Here is a 7,715-nt window from a genome sequence, read left to right on the forward strand (position 1 = left end):
TTACATCAGAATCAGGGGATGTACTGTATGGTGATTAACATAATATAATAAAATAAAATTAATAAAAAAATAGATAATAAGACAATATTATTGTTAGGGATTGAACTGTATCCTCTTAAAAGATATGTTTAAGTCCTAATCCCCACACCTGTGAACATGACCCTATTTGGATATAGGTCTCTGTAGGTGCAGTCAAGTTGAAATGAGGTCATTAGGCTGGGCTCTAATCCAATATGGCTGGCGTCCTGTATGGAAAGGAAACTGTAGGTAAGGACAGAGACACACAGGGAGGATGCCATGTGCTAACAGACGCAGAAAGTGAGACATGCAACTATAAGCCAAGTAATGCCATGAGTAAACAGCTACCATGAAAAGCCAGGAAGAAACAGAGAAAGAGTCCACACAAGTCTCAGAGGAAGCATACGGACACCTGGATTTTGGACCTCTGTCTCCCGCAACAGTGAGAGAACAAATTGTGATGGTTTTAAGCTGGCGAATTTGTGGTCCTTTGTTACATAGCCCTAGGAAATTAATACAACTGTGAAAAACACTAAAACTATACATCTGACGATTTAGACAAAATCAACAAATTCCTGAAAAGATAAAGATTATCAAAATTGACAAGAAACAGAATAACTAAAGAGCCTCAATTAAAGAAATGGTATTCCTAATGAAATACAATCTCCCAAAGAAAACTTCAGACACAGATTATTTCTCTAGTATACTTGAGCAAACACTTAAGGAATGAAAATTCAAATGTTACCCCACAAAATAGATGGCTATTCAGAAACACCTCAAATGAATACATAAGGCCGGTATTCTCTAATACCATAAACAGAAAAAGGCATTTAAACAAATTAGGAGCACCTGGGTGGCTCAGCTGGTTAAGTGTCCAATCGTGTTTTTACCTCAGGACATGATCTCAGGGTCATGAGATGGAGCCCTGCCTTGGGTTGCTGGCTCAGCAGGGGGTCTGTTTCTGTCCATTATCCTCTCTCTCTGCCCTTCCCTTGGCTCACATGTGCTCTCTCTCTCTCTCACATAAAGATATCTTTTTCTAAAATAAATAAATAAATATAAATAAATAAATAAATAAATAATAAATAAAATGACAGACCAACATCCATCATGAATACTGGCACACAATTTTTAACAAAATATTACCCAAGCAAATCTACCAATATATAAAAAATGGTAATAAAAACAACATGACCACATGGGAATTACCCAAGAAGGACAAGTTTTCTTTAACATTGAAAACCATAATGTCATCTATCATATTACAAATATAAGAGAATATCTATATAAAAGTCTCAAAAGATACAGAAAATTCATATAACAAAATTCAATTTCCATCCATGGTAAAAGTCTCAATCAACAGGAATAGAAGGGAACTTCCTCAACATGATAAAGAGGATCTCCAAAAACCTGCAGCAGATCTGACATATAAGTGGGAAAAAGTAAATACCTTTTTTTTATAACATGGGAAACAGGACAAGCACGACTCCTATCACCATTGTCTTCAACATTGTACCAGGGGTCCTAAGCAGTAGAATAAAGCAAGAAGAAAAAAGGAAGGGAAGGAAGAAGTAAACTTTTCTATATTCCTTTTTTTAAAAGATTTTATTTATTTATTTGTTTGTTTGTTTATTTGAGAACACTTACAATTCCATAAGAAGACAGACAAACCCAGTTTAAAAAAAAAACTGAACAGGGGTGCCTGGGTGGCACAGTTGGTTAAGCATCTGCCCTCAGCTCAGGTCAGGATCCTGGGGTCCTGGGATCCTGGGTTCCTGGGGTTCTGGGATCAAGCCCTGTGTTGGACTCTCTGCTCAGTGAGGAGCCTGCTTCTGCCGCTCCCCCTGCTTGTGCTTTCTTGCTCTTTCTCTCTCTCTCTCTGTCAAAGAAATAAAATCTTTTTAAAAAATTATATAAAATAGAAATTCAAAAAGATTGAACGGATATTTCAATGGGCAAACAACGGAACAGACACTTCTCAAAAGAAGATAAACAAATGGCCAATAAACACATGAGAAGATGCTGAACGTTAGTACTTTTCAGGAAAATGCAAACCAAAAAACAATGAGATACCATTACACACATACCATAATGGCTAAGTTTTAAGCCATGGACAATATCAAGTACTGGCAATGATATGGAGAAACTGAAACTCTCATATGTTGCTACCAGGAATACAAAATGTTGCAACCACCCTGGAAAATAAACTAGAAGCTTCTTATCAAATTAAACATGCTCTTACCTTAGGACTCAATGATCAAATTCTTAGGTATTTAATAAACAGAAAGAAATGGAAACACCTGTCCACACAGAAACTTGCACAGAAGTATTTATGACAGGTTTTTCCATAATAGCCAAAAATAGGAAAGACACCAAATGCCCATAGGTGAATGAACAAACTTTGGTATATCAGTGCAATGGGATTCCACCAGCGACAAAGAATGAACTACTGATACATGAAAGAACATAGATTAATTTCAAAAACATGCTGAGCAAAAGAAGTCAGATACAAAAGAGTACGTGATTATGAAATTCTAGAAGAGGCAAAACTAATTCATAGTGACGGAAAGTGTACCACTGGTTGTTTGGGGCCAGGTGGGTGGTGAGGGGGAAGAAAGGAGCTTTTGTAGGCAATAGAAATGTTCTGTATCTTGACCTGATGGTGTTTAAGAAATGTACACATTTGTTAAAAACCCATTGACCTCAAATTAAAATGGGTGCATTTTATTGCATGAATGAATAACTAAATAGAGTTGATTTTTAAAATGTCAGCGTCAAGGGGTGCCTGGATGGCTCAGTCCATTAAATGACCAACTCTTCATTTCACCTCAGAGTCCTGAGATGGACCCCGGGGTAGGGTTCCAAACTCAGCATGGAGTCTGCTTGAGATTCCCTCCCTCTCCCCCTCCCGCCGCTCACGCTTTTTCTCTCTAAATAAATAAATAAATAATATCTTATAAAGTAAAATTAAAAAAAAAAGTCAAGGTCAAAAAGACAAAGAAACCTGAGGATTTCTCCGAGATTAAAGGAGACTAAAGAGACTTCACAACTAAATGGATCACATGATCCTGCACTTGCAGGAAAAATACCTATAATCACATTATCAGGACAGTTGACAAAATTTGAACATGGGTTATAGATGAAATCACAGTACTCTATCAATGCTAAATTTCCTGATTTTGATAATATTACTATGGTTTTACAAGACAAAATACTTGTTCTTATAAAATATTTAGATAAAGGGACCTAAGGTCCCTAATTTATTATCAAATGGAACAGCAAGGGAGTAGGGAAGAGAGAGAGAGGAGAACTGTAAAGCACAGAAGGAACAAAATATTAACAAATGGTAATGATGTACAAAGGTTATGTGAGAGTTTTTATACTATTGCTTCAACTATTGAGGAACTATGAAGTTATAGTAAAGTAAAACCATTTTAATCAGTCGTGATTATCTAGATGGGGGAGGGGAGGAAAAATAACTATTTTTTAGTTCTTAATTGTGCCATCTCTAAAACCTGGAGGCTATTGAAATGATTTATCCAATTTATCCTATTAATAAGGAAAAGACCCAGGCTATTAATAAGGAAAAGACCAGGCTATCAGAGCTATCTAATTGGTTGTATGGGTGGTTCAGGGAAAGACAAAAGGAATTTCTCAGGGCCATTAAAGAGAGGGGAAACTGCTCTCCAAAACAAAGGGAGGCACTCTTCCTCAAGAAGACAGATGGCATCTGATCTCTTAAATCATAGTCCAAAAGAACATTTCCTTCCTTTTCCCACTTATGTCTGTTTCCGCAGGAAACTAAGTCCTACTAGCAAAAACATCAGTTTGTAAGTATTCACAAATTATCACAGGAACAAACAAACAATGACAGGATCCATTTCACCTTTTTTTCTTGTATCTATCAAAGTGGGCAGAGAAAACATCATCAATTCTCCCCTCACAGATACCCATAGGTCTTAGAGCACTCGATAGGTGTTGTTCTTGTTGAGGTTACAAATGCACATTGTCCTCTTCCAGAAAAACTCATGAATGTATAGTTACTGTAGAATAGAAAACACACATGGTCAACTGTTTAGGGTTATCAGCGTGGCTCAGTCAGTTAAGCATCTGCCTTTGGCTCAGGTCATGATCCCACGGTCCTGGGATCAAGCACCAAGTCGGGTTCCCTGCTCAGTGGAGAGCCTGCTTCTTCCCCCCCTCTCTCTCTCACTCTCGCTCTCGCTCTCACTCTTGCTCTCATTAAAAAAAAATCTTTAAAAAAATTAGAACCTTCTTGAATAAATTTATAACCTGGCAAGAAGCAAATTCATGCTCAGGCTGAGGTTAAGTAAAGGTGGGTACCCAGAAGGGTAAGTGAAGGACTGAAGTCTTTTTCTCCCTTAATTGATACAGTAGATTAAATATGAACTCCACTGAAGTTTCTATATGGAAGACAGCCTAGAAAGAGTTGAGGCCCTTAAGACATATCTTCAATGTAAACGACCATTGAGGAGTCTTGAACCTTGAACTTAAAGCAGAAGAAAAAATGAATAATCCCACCTAAGAATCCAAAATTACCAACTATCCGTCATGCAATTTGTATTTGCTACATTATTTGAATAACCAAATCTCCTACAGAAAATAAATAAATAAATAAATAAATAGGAAAATAAATGAAACTAAGTAGCTTGGGAGGCATGGGCAGAGAGCATGAGACGTGTTCAATATGTACAGATGAGGAAGTCAGTAACCTTGGAGATGTGTCAGGTATAGATACTGTAAGTAGAGCATGCCCAACATAGGAAAGGAAGAAAGAACCTAGTAGCACTACATGTCTCACTCAAAATATACATCATGCACATAGACACTTACATCCATGAGGTCTTAAATTCACCTCCTACAGGCTGACACTCATACTGGCCCCTCTGCCTAACAAACACAAATAAAATCCATAGCTGCTCCTCAGGTTCACTGAAAAGCAGTGGCTGGCCCCGGGCTTANTGGCTCTCCCCTGGCTTACACGCTCCCGCATCTCCCCACTAGAGAAAATGTGTATGCTGGCCATAGAGCCTTCCGTTTGTTGGGCCCCCTTACTCAAAACTCAACTGATGCCCTAGAAACCACACCACTATCAGGAAAGGGGGTGCAGAAGAGTCAGGCCATCTGAAGACTATGTAACCCAGGATTCAGGCGATCCTTTCACCCACCTGACCTTGTCCTGAGTGTGATAACTGATCCTATCCCATCTCAGGTAACAAGCTACCCCATTTCTTTCCCCTTGCTTCGGGCTACTTGGTCCAAGTTGCTTTAATTAACTATACAAATTGAGCATCTTCGGTTGGCCTGTGAACGTTTCTGTTCTGTACCTCTGAGGCATTTGCCTGGATGTGTACTCACACGCTATGACTGCATCAAGGTAATTTCCTGCATGACATCTCTTCTAAGTTTGCAGCCACCTTCATCTCAGTCCTCAAATAATCTCCACAGCAGCTCAAAAAGAAAAAAAATCACTATACACTACAAAGAAAATGACACCATGAACAAAAGCCAGCAGAAACTATAGAGTAGACCCACAAAACTTCAAATATTAGAATTATCAGATACTGAATATAAAATAAGCATGTTTGATATCTTTCGAGAAATAAAAGACAGCTTGAATTTGTGAATAACTAGGAAGATTTTAAAAGTTAAACTAGAATCCCTAGAAACAGAAAAGGATAAAAGTTAACATTTTTAAAAAAATCACTGAACACTTTAACAGAAGACTATAACTAAATGCAAACCCAAGAGTTCACAGAATACTGCACTTCAAAATAAAACTATGGGGATGCCTGGATGGCTCAGTTGGAAAAGCATGTGATTCTTGATCTCACGTCATGAGTTTGAGCCCCACCCTGGGTGTAGACATTAGTTAAACAAACAAAGAAACAAACAACAAACCCAAAAAAAACTACAGTAAAGGCATAAGTATGTATGCGTGTGTGTGTATATACTCACTTATATTTGTATTTATAAATAATATAAACTAATAATATACAGATTGTTTGATGGTGTTATGTCCTGATAAACCCAACACAAATTGAAAATACCATAAGTCAACAATGCATGTAACATACTCACCCTACTAGCTTAGCCTAGTCTACCTTAAATAGGATCAGCACACTTAGACAAAAATCATCTAACACAAAACCCATCTTATAATAACGTGCTGAGCATCTCATGGGATTTACTGAATACTATACTGAAAGTGAAAACCAGAATGACCATATGGGTAAAGGATGTGTGCAAGTGTACTGGGTTGTTGACCCTTGTGATCACGTGTCTCACTGGGAGCTCCAGCTGCCACCACCCAGCGTCACAGCAGAAGATCATACTGCACAACACCAGCCCAGGGAAAGATCAAATTAAAAATCCAAAGTAGTTTCTACTGAATGGATGTTGATTTCACACCATTGTGAAGTAGAGAAATTGTAACTCAAACCATTGTCAGTCAGGGACCACCTATAAAGAAGTTTCAAATGAACTTGGGGATCCTGAAATACTTAACTTGTGACTGTGGGAGGGATACTATAGCTCATTCAGGATGGTCCAATCCCTTCATATCACCTTATGATTTGGGTTTATTTGGTGTACCTCATAATGCATACTTACGGGCATGTGCTTAGCATCAAATTTTGTTCATAATCTGCATGACATTTCTCTTCCTTTTTAATTACACTCCCTAAAATATATTCTTCATCATTCTACTTATTCTTACAATGATGTCTGTGTGAAAACCATGTGAAACAAGAGAAGATTCTTTCTAGATACAATCTTCCCAACCCCAACACAATCAATGTTGGAGCTTGAATGCATTCCAGAGACTTACATCCCGAAAGGTGGGCCAGTGTCAATCCATTTCCATTTTTGTTCTCTATTATCATATGATAACCCAATCCAGTAGTTATTCCTATAAGTTTGGGGTTGAATAAAAGCCTGTAAGGAAAGAAAAGATATGTGACTAGCCCCATCTGTTAGATGAATGAACAGGAGGAAGGTGAAGGTCCCAGCTGTTTCTATGGACACCACTCTGCTACACACCACACCATCCTTCATCTCTACTTCCTAGAAAACCCTCCCTCCCCTCCATCCTCATGCTTTTATGTCCAAAGTAAGTTTTTCCTCAAACATTATGTACTAATGTTAAAAATGCCTCCCACTCTCATGGATTATTTAAAACATGAAAACACTTTAAATCTAAATATCTAACATTAGACTTGTTAAGTAATGTCTGTCACCATAAAACTACTCAAAATTATGCTCCAGAAAAATATTTAATGGTGTGGAAGGTGATCATTACTTATTATTAAATGAAAAAAGGAATCTTTACAAAAAATTTATTACACTAACAACTATATGTGGGAAGTTGTGCCTCATTAGANCACAAAAAATTTATTACACTAACAACTATATGTGGGAAGTTGTGCCTCATTAGAGAAAGGCTTGCAGAAGTTTAGTAGTTGGAAGGGGTGAAAGGAAAAAAGGCAGTATTTGGAAATATTTACTATGTCAAAGATGCAATATAGCAAAGAGACATGTTATATATTGTCTGGTTAAATGGCTGAATGTATTTTAAAATATAGGTTTAAATTTGAGTTTTACTGCAACAAACATTATTTTATGACTTGATATCATAAATTCTTTTATGTTGTGACTTAAAACATCTATTAGATTTG

At 37.3% G+C, this 7,715-nt stretch overlaps 2 long non-coding RNA genes across 2 annotated transcripts; both read right to left on the reverse strand.

Moving 5' to 3' along the window:
* Positions 1–1,468: 1,468 nt before the first annotated feature.
* LOC117797822 lies at positions 1,469–1,807 on the reverse strand. Its single transcript, XR_004622706.1, has 2 exons — positions 1,666–1,807; positions 1,469–1,542 (listed from the first exon to the last, which is right to left on the reverse strand). It is a non-coding gene; the product is annotated as an uncharacterized LOC117797822 (long non-coding RNA).
* Positions 1,808–1,840: 33 nt separating this feature from the next.
* On the reverse strand, positions 1,841–7,411 carry LOC117797823. The gene is made up of 3 exons (XR_004622707.1): positions 5,398–7,411; positions 3,905–4,061; positions 1,841–1,897 (listed from the first exon to the last, which is right to left on the reverse strand). It is a non-coding gene; the product is annotated as an uncharacterized LOC117797823 (long non-coding RNA).
* Positions 7,412–7,715: the final 304 nt, after the last annotated feature.

This window comes from Ailuropoda melanoleuca, unplaced genomic scaffold (genome assembly GCF_002007445.2).
Source record: "Ailuropoda melanoleuca isolate Jingjing unplaced genomic scaffold, ASM200744v2 unplaced-scaffold14888, whole genome shotgun sequence".
NCBI classification, from domain to species: domain Eukaryota; kingdom Metazoa; phylum Chordata; class Mammalia; order Carnivora; family Ursidae; genus Ailuropoda; species Ailuropoda melanoleuca.